The sequence below is a fragment of the Berghia stephanieae genome, chromosome 3 (genome assembly GCF_034508935.2).
Source record: "Berghia stephanieae isolate SIO BIC M18660-M18661 chromosome 3, UCSD_Bste_1.3, whole genome shotgun sequence".
Taxonomy (NCBI): Eukaryota; Metazoa; Mollusca; class Gastropoda; order Nudibranchia; family Aeolidiidae; genus Berghia; species Berghia stephanieae.
In genome coordinates this window covers 36,418,226-36,436,550 of record NC_088362.1, presented here as the reverse complement: position 1 = coordinate 36,436,550, position 18,325 = coordinate 36,418,226, and positions in this window count along the sequence as shown.

Below are 18,325 nucleotides of genomic sequence, written 5' to 3'. Positions count from 1 at the left end.
CAGGACAGACAAATAAGTGTTTCAAATCCATAATAATCCTTAGATACTCATGAAATTTACTAATCTCATGTAATAAGTGCTGAGAAGAACGATGGCGGCCTTTGGGGGACGATCTATTGCTTGGACTTGAGTTATTGAAATTACGATCATTTGAAAATATTTTATTGGAAGCAAGACGATCGTATGTAGACTGTAGACCTTAGACATTCGATATTTTTATAAGGATAGAACAGAACATATTATCGTAACTAGAAGTAGAAGTTAAGATGTTTGTGTGCCATCATCACTGTTTAAAAGAAAAATATGTATGAGTCATGAGTTACAAAACCTGAAACAAGTTTTAAGAGCCATAGGCATAATTAATCCAGTATTTAAGGCATGTTATGGACTAGTAACAAGCATAATTGCATGTCACTACTGGACAGGACGCGAGTTGAAATAAAGGGCCGTCTAATTTTTCTTAAAATTACTTTTCCATTTCTCCTTCTTGATCTTTCTCCTCCTCTTTCACTTCCCATCTTTATATATTTTTCTACCTCTTTTATTTTCCTCCTCATCCTCCTCTCCCTCCCCATTCTCCCTTTCTTCACCCTCTTCCATTTAAGTATAGAGACAATTCTTTTTATTGGAGAGCAGGCACTGAAAGAAAACAATCGGATTTTTTAAAAGGGTTTTACGGCGCTTGCAACACATTAAGGTCATATCAGCACCAGTAAAAAAAAAGAAGAAAATGGGATATTAACCCTATTCCGAACGGCTGGGTGCAATGCACCCGGATCGACTAAACAACTCTAGATATTTTAGCCCAGAATACATTTTCTCCTTAAAATTCAGAATGAGCGTTTCCATAGTGGTTATTATGCAAATTATAGGAATTATTTTCAAAGAACGTAAAATTTTATTCAGGAACAAAATTTTCACCATGGTCAACCCAACTGAGTGCTCTGCACCCGGTAGCAAAATAAGACCAAGAGGAAAAAAAAAACTGGCTGGATGCAATGCACCCGTATACTTTAACATAGAAAAAATGAGGGATGCATAACAGGAGAACAAACAGATTGCCTTTGTAAGATGGTCAGATACTGCATCTTTATCGGTTTTGTATGCTTTAGAGTGGCGAGTGTTCCCTCTTTTGTTCTGGTGTTTCCTTTGATGGAGTAGGCATGGTTATCTTTTCTGGTTGACAGCACACCTTCGTCAAACTTTCAACAGTATTGTCTATGTTCTGTCTATATGTCAGGTTCAGTGTCCTGTTTGCTGCCCTCCGTTTGAATTGCTCAAAGACAGGTTCTTTGGTTGTTTGGATCAGGAACTCTTTGACGATTTTTGACATTGCTTCCTCTGGGTGGGGATCCTGACCTCCCATAGCGGGCAGGGAGGTACATACTGTGTCTTCTATCCCCTTATATCTGTTTTCCAACATGCTTTCTGTCTTTGTCTTGGAATGAGATTACTTGGTTTTGTCCTGGCCCTGGCCCGAGTCCTGGCTGGGAGGGAAACAGTCGAATGCATAGTTATTGTTTTGAGAGATGATATTTTTATCCTTGTAAATCATCTCTCTGTTATGTATTATTATATTTATTTTTATTGTATGATGTAAGCATCTGAGTGTATTCCTCATTGTTGGATTTTGTGCTTGTGTCCGGATGAGACTTATAGGTGATCTCAAGCTAAGTACATTGATGGTATGCTCTTGGAATCTACATCTGATCCCTATTTGTTCCCAATTCCCCTTTGTCTTACTCTCTCTTGGGTGCTTTAATTGTAATTCTAGAACTTTCGACTATCCCATTTCCTTCCTTTTTACTGGCGCTGATATAACCTAAATGTGTTGCAAGCGCCGTAAAACCCTTAAAAACAAAAAAACAAAAACAAAGATTGCTTCCAATATCGATCCTTGGGAGAAAAATAAAAGGCTCCAAATCACCCTGCAAGTGATTCTGGTAACATCACCAATGGCTATTTTTTGTTTTGTTTTCTGCTTGTTTGAGAAGGATTATGCCTCAGAACCGCATTTTCATGATGACTATTAAATTAGTGGTCAAAAATAAAGAACAACAAGAGAGCACATGCTTGAAAATAGTAGAGGGAAAGTGAAATGTACCTTCTGGTCCATTGAGGCCACCACCATCTTTTGTTTGTTGATTGTAAGTGTGCACAATCTCTGGTTTGCGACCATCTCATGCAGTCATTGTGCATTGAACTCAGCAGCACTGTAGTCTTGTATCCCTAGAAAGAAACCAGTGTGATTCCTCTGCCGAAAACAACCTTAGATTAAAAAAGTCCCAGTTCCTTCTTACTTTGGAAGGTAGGAGGGAGCAAGCGCTTGTTTCATCGAACCGTGCCAACAATTGACAATTTTCTCTTCAGAAGGTCTGTCAATAGTTTTAGGTTGGTAAACAATTTGTCACATGATAAATTCCGCCAAGTGTCAAGAAAATTGTCAAGTTCTTGAAAATGTCGCAGCCAACAGAATCATTTGTAGCCACCCTTATGAATGTGTTCCTTTCATCAATCAAGGAAATCCCTGGGGTGATAAGTGATAACGTCGTAGTCTCACAAATCCAAAATATCTTTAATCCTTATTTGTCAGAATTTGGTGGCATGTACGGTACTGAATAAATGTACAACATCCACGGAACGGGTCTAATTGCTTGTAACAAATATCTGATTAACAACCGTTTATATACCGCAATATCCACGAAATATGCTCAAAGCGCTTTACAAAGGATCCCTGACTAATAGCAGCATGTAACGTGTAGAACGAGACACGATGCCTGTTCAGCGATATTACAAATTGACAACGCTGTTAACGGCCAGGTACTCATTTTACACATGAGTACGGTGAGATAATGTGAGTAAAGAGCCTTTTCCAAGGATTCAAGTATGCGCAGAGAGAGGCTCAAACCCAGGACCTTCCTATCTGAAAGTGAGAAACATACCAACAAGAGCTCAGAGCCGTATTTTCGTGCTGAGAATTGAATTAATGGTCAAAAATAGAGAGCAACAAGTGCGTACATGTTTGTAAATAGAAGAATGAACGTGAAAGTGGTGCTAAGTTAGGAGGCATAACTCTTATCATAAAGGGGACCACTTTTGATTGATTTAGATAACTGTCAATCAATAAGACACACTTTCTCGTAGTTGCCAGTGCCTAAATCTTGTCATTGAATCATCGGGTGCAATGCACCCAGTCGTTTGTTTTTTTTTTCTTATTTAATTGTTACCGGGTGCAATGCACCCAGCTGGTGGGAATCAGGTGTATAAAATATGCCGTTCAGAATAGGGTTAAAAAGTTCTACAATTACAATTAAAGCATCCAAGAAAAGATGAAACAAAGGGGGAATTGGTTCAAATAGGAAACAGATATAGATTCCAAGAGCACACTATCAAAGTACCCTACTTAGTTTGAGATCACCTAAAAGTCTCACCCAGACACCAGCACAAGATCCCACTAAGAGGAATACACTCAAATGTTTACAAATAAATGTTTTTAAAAAACAACAGAGAGACGATTGCAAGGAAAAAATCTCCCAAAACTATAACTATGCATTCGACTGTTTCCCTCCCAGCCAAGGACTCCGGGAGGGTCAGGACAAATCCAAGTAATCTCATTCCAAGACAAAGACAGAAAGCAATTGGAAAACATACAAGGGGGTAGAAGACACAGTGTGACCTCCTGCCCCCTATGGGAGGTCAGGAACCCCTACCCGTCAGAAAACGATCTGTAAAAGTGTCTGAAACAGTGCCAGAGAAGACAAGAAAGAAAGAAAAATACAGCCTTCATGGCCGGGAGATAGAACTGAACCTTAGACCTTCTCATTCTTTGCAAAAGTTGGGACAATCTGATCTCAATATTCTCAGGCCTGCCTACCCCCAATTTCAAATTTCAGAGACATTCTACGAATACAACCTCACATTTCAGATAATGACGATGATTATGACGATGATAATGATTGTCATTTCTCTTCTTCTTCTCTTCTTCTTCTTCTTCTTCTTCTTTTCTTCTCTTCTTCTTCTTCTTCTTCTTCTTCTTCTTCTTCTTCTTCTTCTTCTTCTTCTTCTTCTTCTTCTTCTTCTTCTTCTTCTCTTCTCTTCTTCTTCTTCTTCTTCTTCTTCTTCTTCTTCTTCTTCTTCTTCTTCTTCTTCTTCTTCTTCTTCTTCTTCTTCTTCTTCTTCTTCTTCTTCTTCTTTCTTCTTCTTCTTCTTCTTCTTCTTCTTCTTCTTCTTCTTCTTCTTCTTCTTCTTCTTCTTCTTCTTCTTCTTCTTTTCTTCTTCTTCTTTCTTCTTCTTCTTCTTCTTCTTCTTCTTCTTCTTCTTCTTCTTCTTCTTCTTCTTCTTCTTCTTCTTCTTCTTCTTCTTCTTCTTCTTCTTCTTCTTCTTCTTCTTCTTCTTCTTCTTTTCTTCTTCTTCTTCTTTCTTCTTCTTCTTCTTCTTCTTCTTCTTCTTCTTCTTCTTCTTCTTCTTCTTCTTCTTCTTCTTCTTCTTCTTCTTCTTCTTCTTCTTCTTCTTCTTCTCTTCTTCTTCTTCTTCTTCTTCTTCTTCTTCTTCTTCTTCTTCTTCTTCTTCTTATTATTATTATTATTATTATTATATTATCATTATTATTATCATTATCATTATCATTATCATTATCATTATCATTATTATTATTATTATTATTATTATTATTATTATTATTATTATTATTATTATTATCATTATCATTATCATTATTATTATCATTATCATTATCATTATTATTATTATTATTATTATTATTATTATTATTATTATTATTATTATTATTATTATTATTATTAATTAATTAATTTATTATTATTATTACTATTATTATTATTGTGTTGTTTGTGGTGGTATTGGAGCTGATGATAAATGCGGTAGTGGTGGTGGTGACTGCGGTGGTTTGGTGAAGTGAGTATTTTTTAAAAATTCTGATCGCTGAAGTGATAAAATGTAACACAGACCAACCACACATCACATGTGTACATTTGCAAAAACAAAATTCATGACAGCACGCCAATTAGTCGACGATGATGACGGAAGACTTTCAATCTCTGACGACTGAATTTGCAAAATCTGTTTTTGAACGATGAGATGGGTCAATAAAAATGTTTACATGGTAAACATATTTATGATATTTGGATTTGTATATAATATAGCTGACACTGCCAAAACAAAACAAAACAAAAAAAAACTTTTTTTTTGCTGACACTGAAACTGACCCCCCCCCCCCCCCCCCCCAAAAAAAAAAACAAAAAAAAAAAAAAAAACAAAAAAAAAAACAAAAAAAAAAACAAAAAAAAACTTTTTTTATTTGCCCACGTAATTGTTTAATTCAAATACAGATTATTCGAATCAAACAAGAGATGGGTCAATAAAAATGTTTACATAGTAATATGATATTTGGATTTGTATGGCTGACACTGAAAAAAAAAAAAAAAAAAAAAAAAACAACAAAAAGCAAACGACTTTTGTATTTGCCCTGTAATCTGCTGAAATGGGGTTTTACAGAAGGATAATGAGGATAAGCTGGAGGGAAAAAAAAAAGAACAAATAAAAACATACTGGAAGAGCTGGAAGTCATGCCAGAGCTATTAAATATAATCAAAAGGAGAAAACTCTGGGTTTTTTTTCGGTCATACGAGTATATGAATATGCCGAAACCCATGCACGTTGATTAAAGATGTGATTCAGGGGAAAATGGAGGGCAAACGAAGAAAGGGAAGACATACATGTAGTCCTAGTTATATATATATTTTTTAAAACATCCTAGAATGGACCAAGGAATTTACCCAATGGAAACCGTACGGTGCTCTTATTGGCTAACCAACCAGCGGCCTCGATGAGAAAAATATCCGCCATTTTGATGTTGGCTGGGAATCGCGTTACTATAGTAAACAAGCGCTGATCGGCCGTTCATGAAAACAAGTTGCTGCTCGCTCGTTTAACTCAAAATTATCCAAAACGATCTCTCTAAAATGATATAAATGTGACTTCTTAAGGTTTTCTTCACGGTCAAAACCACACAACATTCTATTAATGATTACGTCCGAGGCAAAAAGGAATATTGACAGGTCGACCGAGAGTTGAACTCGTGAGACGACGAACATCAATACGAAGTGTAGCGAGAGTCAAGCTATTGTTTGTCTTGTCCTATTCTATATAGAGAAAAGGATAAATAGTATAGCCTCGTGTGTGAGTGGTTGCGTGTCATAGTCTTGTTTTTAAATTGTTTCTGTTGTTTATGTGTGTAGTGATGACTCCAGTGGCGGTTCTAGCCTATTTACAGTGGTGGGGCAAAGATGATTCGGTCATATATATATATATATATATATATATATATATATATATATATATATATATATATATATATATATATATATATATTTTTTTTTTTTTTTTTTTAATTTACCTTTTTATTTTTTTTAAAGTTATTTATTTATTTATTTATTTTTTAATTATTATTTTTTTTTCACCTTTAGAAAATAATATTTCAACCGCAAATAATCACATTCACAATGAAATGACAATACCAGTAGATTTTAATTATTCCAAACGTAATCAAAAATGAATCACGAAAGAGAATACAACTAAAAATAAAGCGACAAGACATAATGCGACAACACCTTGACAATACAAGTCCATCTCGTTTTTTAAAATTTGATATCTATCAAAACAGACGAAATTCCGGTCATTTTCTAAAGGGTAGTTAAAATATCTACGATTTTATTAGCCCTGAAAACTACGATTTTTATTTTCCTATTTCAAGTAGGCAGGTCTGCTATGACAAGTATCAGTATCAGTTCCATAGTCAAAATAAGACAAACAAAAACAAAGTTTATTTAATCTTAGGCTTTCGCCAATACTTCATACAATACAATTAAGACAAAATGATGTTACCAATTTCTCCTCATGCATTCGTTAGACTATAACAATAACGACCTTGTTATCTTTACTCCTTACCCAACCAACCCCGAGCTTCCCGCCTCTTCATCGCGACCTATCTTATGTATGTATTAGCTTCAGGACGGGCAAGTACGGAATCTGCCCACCCTTCCTTTAAACAAATTTATTTCCTCTATAACTTAGTTAGAATTCAACTCTCTCCTTTCTCATAAGAGTATTTCTCGTATACTAATTCAATTGTTGAGAAAACCAAAATGGTGGTTGTATTTTATATATTTATTTAGTCGTGACTTTTGAATAAAAGTGTTTTGTTTTATTAGACGGAATACAATAGAAAATTACATTGTTTTGCAAAATTATTTTGTCTGGCAATAAAAATACAGCGGTAATTACTTTAAGAATTAAAAAAAAAGAACTAACAAATTAATTTGTTAAAAAACAAAACAAAAAAAAACCCAAAACAACAACAACAACAACAACAAAAAACAAATAAGAAAACAATTTAAATAAATGAGTTTTGAGAAGCACTAAAGAAAACGAGAAAAAAAAAAGAAAAGTTTAAATGGATAAACAAATATATAAAAACAATACAAATTAATACTAAATTGATATAAAATTAGTAAATTAATAAATTTAATTCAATACTGGAACATTCCCAAAGTCATTACATCAATGGTACCAGCACAAGTAAGGCAATAAATAAGAAAAAGTTTGTTTGCCAAAATCTCTATTTAGTTTTCACTGGTTAATAAGGTGGGCTCATTTGAATTAGCCCGACCTAGTACTAGAGAGGCCAGACCGCAAAATCACCGTCAGGCGACGTGACGATGTGGGCGGAGTGGAGTGGTTGGGGGGGGGGGGGGTGATAAAAAAGAACAGTAGCGTATCCTGGTTTATGCATTACGGGATGCATGGTGATTCGCAATCTATCAAAAATACACACAAATTGATTTCAGTACGAAGTATAAAGTTTAAGTAGTAACTTTTGAAATTATCTAATTTAAATTTGATTATTTCAGACCTGGTAATACAGCATATAACTTGAAAAAACAGGCTGGTATTTGCCCACCCTGCCCATTATTACCAGCCGTCCCTGGATGACTCTCTCACACTCAATTTCAATGCCGAAAGAGGAATTCCCGCACACAAGCAAGGGGAATTGGGGTGGTATTTGGCATACATATTGTATAGTATCTAGTTCTAAATAGATAACTGATTAGAATTATATTATGATATATAAACACAATGCCAAATACAATTCCGAAGTTTCCTTATTTCAAATGAAGTAAAGCTCCAAAACCTAATGGTAGTGATTGTAGTACTGAGTGTTAGTGAGGTGATGTGGTGTTGGTGGTGGTTGTAGTTGTAGTAGTAATAGTGATGATGATGTGGTGGTGGTGATGATTGTAGTTGTAGTAGTAGTGGTAGTGATGATGATGTGGTGGTGGTTGTAGTAGTAGTGGTAATGGTAATGATATGGTGGTGGTGGTGGTTGTAGTAGTAGTGGTCGTGATGATGATGTGGTGGTGGTGTTTGTAGTAGTAGTGGTAATGATGCGGCTATGTGGTCTAGTAGTATGACACTCGCTTCCGGATCGGAAGGTCCTGGGTTCGAGCCTCGCGCTCGGCGCATAGTTGAGTCCTTGGAAAAGGCTCTTTACTCACATTCTCTCACCGTACTCAGGTGTAAAATGAGTACCTGGCCGTTAGCAGAGTTGTCTTTGTCCGAAAAATTGTAATATCGCCTAACAGGCGTCATGTCCCGTCCTACATGTTAAATGTTGACCAGGGACCCCTTGTAAAGCGCTTTGAGCACATTTAGTAGATATTGCACTATATAAAGCTCAATTTAAAAAAATATATATTTCAATGATGATGATATGGTGGTGGTGGTTGCAGTAGTAGTAGTGGTAGTGATGATAATGTGGTGGTTGTTGTAGTTGTAGTAGTAGTGATAGCGATGATGATGTGGTGGTGGTTGTAGTAGTAGTGGTAGTGATGATGATGTGGTTGTGGTGGTTGTAGTAGTAGTTGTAATGGTGATGATATGGTGGTAGTGGTGGTTGCAGTAGCAGTGGTAGTGATGACGATGTGGTTGTGGTGGTTGTAGTAGTAGTGGTAATTGTAATGATATGGTGGTGGTTGTAGTAGTAGTGGTAATGGTAATGATATGGTGGTGGTTGTAGTAGTAGTGGTCGTGATGACGATGTGGTTGTGGTGGTTGTAGTAGTAGTGGTAGTGATGCTATTGTGGTGGTGGTTGTAGTAGTTGAGGTAGTGATGTGGTGGTGGTTGTAGTAGTAGTGGTGGTGGTGGTTGTGGTAGTAGTGGTAATGATGATGAAATGGTGGTGGTGGTTGCAGTAGTAGTGGTAGTGATGACGATGTGGTTGTGGTGATTGTAGTAGTGGTAGTGATGATGATGTGCTGGTGGTGGTGTAGTAGTAGTGGTAGTGATAATGATGTGGGGCTGGTGGTTGTAGTAGTAGTGTTAGTGATGATATTGTGGTGGTGGTTGTAGTAGTAGATGATGTGGTAGTTGGGAAACACATTACAGGTTATTATAATACATGATAACACACGTTCTCTAACTTCATTTTTTGACAGCTTCGTTGTGCCATAAATATACGCAACAGTTCTGAAACATTTTATTGTGGATTTTGATATTGTTTGTTGTTTTTCTTGTGTCGTTATGTTGACATAGATACCGAATGAATGGTAATTACTACATTCTCAGCCAACAACAAAATGGCGCTGAATGCTTTCATTGGTGGACACTTTTTAGGCTTCGTACGTATTCTCATTCGTTTAATTCTATGGAATGGACAGAGATGAATGGAAGAGAATTATATGATACCGTCAAAAGACGAAGAGAATGGGCGGACTTTTGTCATCATAGAGGCGGGCAGCCAACGTCGATGAGGACGACGCTGGATAGTGAGTGAGTGTAATCGTGGCCTTCGTAAAGTTATGGCCCGACACTGACCAAAAAATGACGTCAAAATGACAGTCTTTTGCCACAAAACAATACAAATCGTGAGTTGCATTCAATAGTTCAACCAATGAAATAACTTGTTTCCATGAGCACTACTAGATCGAAGCAAACAAAGCTCAAACCATACATTGGTGAATGTATGTCCATATGTGTGTGTGTGTGTGTGTGTGTGTGTGTGCATGCATGTATGTCGTTATGAGATTAGAGAGTGTGATTAGGACTCCAAATATAATGATGTATCATTTATGTATGTAACTCTGTTGCATATTAATTATTTCTTACCACGGCACCGAAAACCGTGCTGAAACTGAAACTGAACATTTAGCAAAAAGTCCCGGTTTCTGTGATCTAGCCTGAACGACGGTACCACTTGCCGATTACAAGAGATAAAGCTGTCACTGAGTAATTAATGACCGCTGCAGGCGATTGCGTAACGAGTGATCACTGAGTAGGAGAATTGTGAATAAAACATGCATTAAAAAATTATTCTGTGACTAAATGTTCAAATTATGAGTCAGTTTTTCTTCAGTTTACTTAAAGATCAATCTTTCTTCTTTCAAACTGCTTTTAAATTAAGAAATTTCATCCAGAAATAAATTATTACGGTATGAAATAAAAAGGCAGCTAAAATTTAGAATTTTACCTAAAGTACATTGAATAAAATATTAATTGTATTACAATGTCACAGATTTCCTTTTTTTACGATATGTGATACATAGTTAACATGTTCTATTTCATCATAGAGAAAACAGAATTGCCAGTTAAGCTACGGTTATTGAGTTGTGGTCATTTGAAGTGAAATTAGCTAAAATCCTTGAAAGTGAAAGAATGTTATGTTATGTTATGTTACTGAGTTACTGATAAAGTTAATAATTTGAATTATGTCTTTATAATAGAGACTTTCAGCAGATCATAATTTTGGACTTAGTATTAGACTTAGACCTTAATTTATCACGTGATCACTTATTATAGAAAGGGAATTCCTTTGTGACGAGTGCAAAAGTTTGTCACTTTGTTGTCGAAATTATTGTGTCCGATTCGCACCCTATTTATGATGCAGTTGGCTTAAAAAAGGTTAGTACCATTTAGAATTATTGATTTATGTCGATTTCTTTTCATCACAAACCTATGTATGTAATCATTATGTATGAATTTCTTTGGGGTCCCGTAACAACCTCCAATTGTCCAGTGTCAGTCGAGTACACGATGACTTCGGCCTCCGGTGTCTGTTCGCACAGAGATGCGTCCCTCAAGAAAGCAATGAACCAATTTTCTCAGCTAACGCTTTCATTAGATTATTTTCCCTGTGTTATTTATAAAAGAGGACATGTTTTTGTCAATAAATATATTTAATATTGAGGGAAAGTCGTCTTTGAAACTTTATACGGTCCGTAAGCAGAGCTAACTATTTAGAAAAAAATGACCCAGATTTTTTTCATAATTAGATTCAAATGACCCGAACTAGGCTCGTCATGCACATTCAATTTGTTTACACAATGCTTAGCAGCAGACTCAAGTTGTCTATGTCCAAGGAAACTCAGATTGTGATCCCTCTGCTCGTTTTGGACTGTCGGCCAGCGCAATATTTTTGAGTTTCAAAGCAATGCAATGAGAATGAGGTGTGAATTGTGTTTAATCTCATTCATGTTGGGAAATAAAATAAATAAATAAAATCTCCACCGAAGTGGGTGGATTTAGGAATCACTCACGGTAGCCTACTTGATTTAAACTTATTTTACGAAGTTAACTATTAATCATCCATGTTGAATCAAAGTGCTGGACTGAAAGAGAAAGATTGAAGCTTTTTTATACCCGACACGACGTCACAAACACACACACACACACACACACACACACACACACACATTATAATAATAAAATAATAATAATAATAATAATAATAATAATAATAATATAATAATAATAATAATAATAATAAAGAAGAAGAAGAAGAAGAGAAGAAGAAGAAGAAGAAAGAAGAAAGAAAGAAGAAGAAGAAGAAGAAAGAAGAAGAAGAAGAAAAGAAGAAGAAGAAGAAGAAGAAGAAGAAGAAGAAAGAAGAAGAAGAAGAAGAAGAAGAAGAAGAAGAAGAAGAAGAAGAAGAAGAAGAAGAAGAAGAAGAAGAAGAAGAAGAAGAAGAAGAAGAAGAAGAAGGAGAAGAAGAAGAAGAAGGAAGAAGAAGAAGAAGAAGAAGAAGAAGAAGAAGAAGAAGAAGAAGAAGAAGAAGAAGAAGAAGAAGAAGAAGAAGAAGAAGAAGAAGAAGAAGAAGAAGAAGAAGAAGAAGAAGAAGAAGAAGAATGACAATCATTATCATCGTCATAATCATCGTCATTATCTGAAATGTGAGGTTGTATTCGTAGAATGTCTCTGAAATTTGAAATTGGGGGTAGGCAGGCCTGAGAATATTGAGATCAGATTGTCCCAACTTTTGCTAAGAATGAGAAGGTCTAAGGTTCAGTTCTATCTCCCGCCATGAAGGCTGTATTTCTTTTTTCTTTCTTGTCTTCTCTGGCACTGTTTCAAACACTTTTACAGATCGTTTTCTGGCGGGTAGGGGTTCCTGACCTCCCATAGTGGGCAGGAGGTCACACTGTGTCTTCTACCCCCTTGTATGTTTTCCAATTGCTTTCTGTCTTTGTCTTGGAATGAGATTACTTGGATTTGTCCTGACCCTCCCGGAGTCCTTGGCTGGGAGGGAAACAGTCGAATGCATAGTTATAGTTTTGGGAGATGATATTTTTTTCCTTGCAATCATCTCTCTGTTGTTTTTTTAAAAACATGTATTTGTAAACATTTGAGTGTATTCCACTTAGTGGGATCTTGTGCTGGTGTCTGGGTGAGACTTTTATGTGATCTCAAACTAAGTAAGGTACTTTGATAGTGTGCTCTTGGAATCTATATCTGTTTCCTATTTGAACCAATTCCCCCTTTGTCTCATCTTTTCTTGGGTGCTTTAATTGTAATTGTAGAACTTTTTAACCCTATTCTGAACGGCATATTTTATACACCTGATTCCCACCGGCTGGGTGCATTGCACACGGTAACAATTATATAAGAAAAAAAAAAAAAACGACTGGGTGCATTGCACCCGATGACAATGACAAGATTTAGGCACTGGCAACTACGAGAAAGTGTGTCTTATTGATTGACAGTTATCTAAATCAATCAAAAGTGGTCCCCTTTATGATAAGAGTTATGCCTCCTAACTTAGCACCACTTTCACGTTCATTCTTCTATTTACAAACATGTACGCACTTGTTGCTCTCTATTTTTGACCATTAATTCAATTCTCAGCACGAAAATACGGCTCTGAGGTCTTGTTGGTATGTTTCTCACTTTCAGATAGGAAGGTCCTGGGTTTGAGCCTCTCTCTGCGCATACTTGAATCCTTGGAAAAGGCTCTTTACTCACATTATCTCACCGTATTGATGTGTAAAATGAGTACCTGGCCGTTAACAGCGTTGTCTCTGCTGGAGAAATTTGTAATATCGCTGAACAGTCATCATGTCTCGTTCTACATGTTACATGCTGCTATTAGTCAGGGATCCTTTGTAAAGCGCTTTGACTTTGAGCATATTTCGTGGATATTGCGGTATATAAACGGTTGTTAATCAGATATTTGTTACAAGCAGTTAGACCCGTTCCGTGGATGTTGTACATTTATTCAGTACCGTACATGCCACCAAAGCCTGACAAATAAGGATTAAAGATATTTTGGATTTGTGAGACTACGACGTTATCACTTATCACCCCAGGGATTTCCTTGATTGATGAAAGGCACACATTCATAAGGGTGGCTGTTGGCTGCGACATTTTCAAGTACTTGACAATTTTCTTGACACTTGGCGGAATTTATCATGTGACAAATTGTTTACCAACCGAAAACTATTGACAGACCTTCTGAAGAGAAAATTGTCAATTGTTAGCAAGGTTCGATGAAACCTTTGCATCACCGGCTGGAGCAATCGGTATGTTAGGTTGTTTTGTTGGGACGATAATTTCGTCAGCAGGACAGTTGCTGGGTGGCTCTTCGAGCGGTGGAGCATCGGACTGTACTGTCTCTGGAGTTGCTTTCTGGCCTGCTGAGTTCGAGACCATCTTGGGTGTTGCAGGCGTTGAATTATTGCTCTTTGCCACTGTTGTGGTGGGTGTAGGCAGTGTGGCTAGAGGAGCCCTGGCAATCACTGGGTGGTAGAGGCGCAGGAATTTTCTGTTTCTTATTGTTATTCTGCCTGATCCATCAACTCTGACGACATACTGGTCGAACTGACGGACTTCAATAACGATTCCTGTTTTGTCCCATTTCGTGGGAAATGGCCCTGTCTGATTTTGTATCCTGACGCAGTCTCCAACAGTAAGGGGGGGGGGGGGGTAGAATGCGAGTATGGGCAGATAGCCTTTCTTCATTCTTCATGTGCCTGTTGACCAAGGTCTCTTGCCAGGTTTTATGGGGGATATATTTTCCTGGGTGTATTGAAATAAAGTCCCTGATTGGCCTTCCAAATATGCATTTCGCAGGGGATAGCCGAGGGTCCCTGTCTGGCGTGTTACGATAATGAAGGATGGCGCATTGGAAGGAGTCTGTGTCAAGGTTCCCGTCACGACAGGTGTTGTCCATGATCATTCGTTTGATGGTCTTGACGCCAATCTCTGCCTTGCTGTTGCTGTGTGGGAATGCCACTGATGAGAGACGGTGTTGGACCCCCAGTTGCGCAGGAACGTTGTTGTGGCTGTAGAGGTGAATTCTGGGCCACCGTCAGATGAGAGTTCATCACTGATGCCGTAAGTAGTGAAAGTGCGTCTAAGGCTGGTAATGAGGCCTGTGGATCCACCATGTGCTCTTTCCACGATGGGCCAATTGCTATATCTGTCGACAATAACTAAGTAGTAATGTCCTGCATATTGGAAAATATCTGCACAGATGCAATGGAATGGGTATTGGGGTTACATTGGCGGGGTAGGGGGAGCACTTGGTTGAGTTGGGGCTATGCGGTTGCAAGACTGGCACTTCGTTTGCATTTCACTTATTGCAGCGGTCATCCCAGGCCAGAAAAATGAGACGTCAGCGCGGGAGAACATTTGGGACACACCTTGATGAGCTGAGTGGAGGGCTCGAAGGGCTTTGTCGCGCAGACTAGGAGGAATAATTATGCGGTCATTGTACAAAGTCACACCGTCGAAACTTGTAAGTTTGTCTCTGAATTAAAAGTAAGGTCTTAGTTCTGTCGGCAAATTGTCTTTTGCATCAGGGAAGCCATTTTCTATCAGATCAATTAATTCAACTATTGAGTGGCCACTGCTGGTGGCAACACGAACATCGTTCCAAGTTATTGAACTGATCCCTCCAATGAGTCTTTCTTCATATGCGTGTAAATTGGAGTTTGCAGGTTGTGCTCTGATGGCCATGAGGAAGTCATGAGGCAGAATAGGGTAGATGGATGTGTTCGGCTTCGCCCACTGGTTTGCGTGAGATGGTGTCTGCAGCAACATGATGGACACCAGGGGTATGAGTGATCTGGAACCGATATTTCAGTGTCTTTTCTTTTAAGTTCCCGAGTCGTGGGTTTGGGATGGCATCCAAGTTCCTGTTACTGTGCACCTTAAGGAGGGGTTTGTGATCAACTGCGATAATCAGGTTGGGACAGCCTAGTACGAAATGACGAGTTTTGTTGAGGGCATCTACCACAGCCAGGGCCTCTCCTTCAATTGGGGCGTATCTTGCCTCTGCTGGTGATGTAAAGCGGCTGCCCACTAATGTCACTTTCCACCCTGTTCGGCAGCAGAATGGTTTGTTTGATGCGCATGTGCAATGCTTTTGTAGTAGCCAGAATCCAATGCCATCTTTGCTCAAATCAGTGGCCAGACATGTCGGTTTGTTTTTTTCAAATATTTCCATGCCTCTCTGAATTTCTTGGACGATGATGGCCTTAGTTTCTTCAAAGAGCTTGTCTAGATCTTCAGTCCACATGAATGGTGTCTTGGGTTGAAGTATTGTGCGGAATGGTTGCATTCTTTCTGCTGACGCAAAGGCATATGCAACCTGGTTTACAAGGCCAAACCAGCTTCTCACGTCGGTGATTGTGCGGGGTTTGGGAAATTTCTGAATTGCTTCTAAGACTTGTGGGCATAGACGAACAGTTGTTGGAGTAATTTCAAACCCTGCGAACTGGACTGTTTCTTTAGCAAAGGAGAACTTTGCCGGGTTAAGAATGACCCCATTCCTGCCACATGTATCCAGGAACTTGGCTGTTTGGAAGAAACTGTCTTCTATGGATTGGGACCACATGATAGTGTCATCAATTACTTTTGTCTTGTTGCCGATGTCACTTATAATCTCGTCGAATCGTCTGGTGTAGGCATCGCCAGATGAAATGTACCCTTGAGGGCCCATGCGATATCTGTATCGGCCCCAAGGGGTTATGAAGGTAGTCAGGTGTCTGTCCTCGGGGTCTAGTGCTGTGATAGCCATTCCAGGCGTCGAAGGTACTCTTTCTCGTGTTGTGTGGAACCATGCGGGCCTGGTGGAATGGCGACTGAGTGTGGTGCGTCTCTCTAGTGGCATAGCGATTAAGGGCTTGGAAGTCCACGGTTCGGCGAGGTTTTCCCGATTTCTTAGCGCAGACAACCATCCGATGACACCATGACACTGGGGTCCCGATTGGAACTGGTTCCAGTACGCCAAGTTGATTGTCCTGATCAAGGCCAGCCTTAACCTGTTCCTGCCAGTAGATGGGTACTGGGATAGGGGCGTGGTGTGCAACAGGCGTGGCCTCATCGTCGATAAGGAGTCTCATTGGGGGTCCAGATATCATTGGCAGCCCTTGGTGCTCGCAGACATTGAAAGTGCTTCTTTTGTAGTAGTCTAAGAGCCATTGTTCAAGCTGTTTTCTGTTTTCTTCTATGGCTGGGAAGGGGAGGATTGTTGGGAGGGGTGGTGGTTTCTGGCAAGGGTGACAATCGCAAGGGTCTTTGTCAGCGGTATTATCAGATTCACTATGTAGGGCAGATTGGATGGTCTTCATAGAGTCTGTTATTATGGCTGATTCTATTGATGGGAATGAGTGGTGTATGATACCAAGGTATTTGCAGGTTCCATGGATAAGAAAAATTTGTCAGTTGCTTGCGAGATGTAAACAATTTGACGCGTTGTTTTCCGTTGCATGGATTGTGTGAAGCCTGTTATTCGAAGGGCTAGGGCACCCACGATCTCGATGGGGTTTTGATTTGCAGCTCTCATCTTCATTGAAATAGGGGTGAAGTGGGCAGTGGTCAAACCTAGCTGTGCAAGGAGTGAGGTACCACCAAGACATGATTGGCAGCCGGTGTCATGGCCAGGGCTTTTGCTAGGTCGATTCCAAGGTCGTTAGCATCTGACGGGAGGGCTTGAATCTCAATTTGGACTGTCGGCTGTTGTGCAGATGGGCGCTTTCCTCATGACTCGCGTGCAGAATTGTAGACGTGATGGTCAAGAGGATCGATTGAACATAGTGCTTCAAACACGGCTGTTGCAGAGTTGCCTTGCCTTTTCTGTTTTGGTTTTCTGCAGACATTTTCAAAGTGGTGCGGAATGTCACAATTGGTGCATATATAACCGTATGCAGGGCAATGGTTGACTCTGTCTTGTTTCTTAGTGCCATGTCCATCTCTACCACAATAGCCGCATTTCCTTTCCGGGGGGTCGGTTTTGTGCAGTGAGACGTTTTCTTTCCATTTGTCTATATGTGCTACTTGCTGCGTTGACTGATGTAGGGGTGAGCGTTAGAGGAAGGGGGTTGATCCTGCCAGCCGAGCGCTTCCCGCTTTCCTTAGCCTCGATAAAACGGATGGTGTTGTCGAGTGACATGTCTTGGTCAGCCTGCCCCAGCACATCGAGGCGAATGTCGTCGTCTGCTAAGCCGATTATCAAAGTGTCCCGAATCATCTGATCACTGTATGAGACATTGACTCCACATGTGCACTTCAAATCGTACGGACAGACACTTGTTTGACCTTTGATGCGTGCGGCAAAGGTCCGTGCGGGTTCATCTCTGTCTTGTCGCATCTGCTGGAGTTTTAACCTAGCCACCATGACGTTTTCTTGGCGGATTGCGAGTTTTTTAATATTATCGAGGAGAGTATTTTCATCACATGACGTGAGGTTAGTGAAACTCCTTGATAAGTCTCTACGGAGAGCCTCGTCGCAGCATTCAAGGAGTTGAAAAATGATGTCCTGGCCGCTAAGTCGCGTGGCGAGCTTATATTCCGACCACCTCTGCTTGAAGTATGTCCATTCCTCGCTTGTTCCTGACACAGAGATGATTGGCCGCTTGACTTTTTCAGCTTTGACCCCTGTGGCCGTGGGCGCTGTTGCAGGGGATGTAGTCTGATGAGCAGTCCTCTCGTGGATATCGAGGAGTCTGAGCATTACGTCTGAAGGGATGTTTG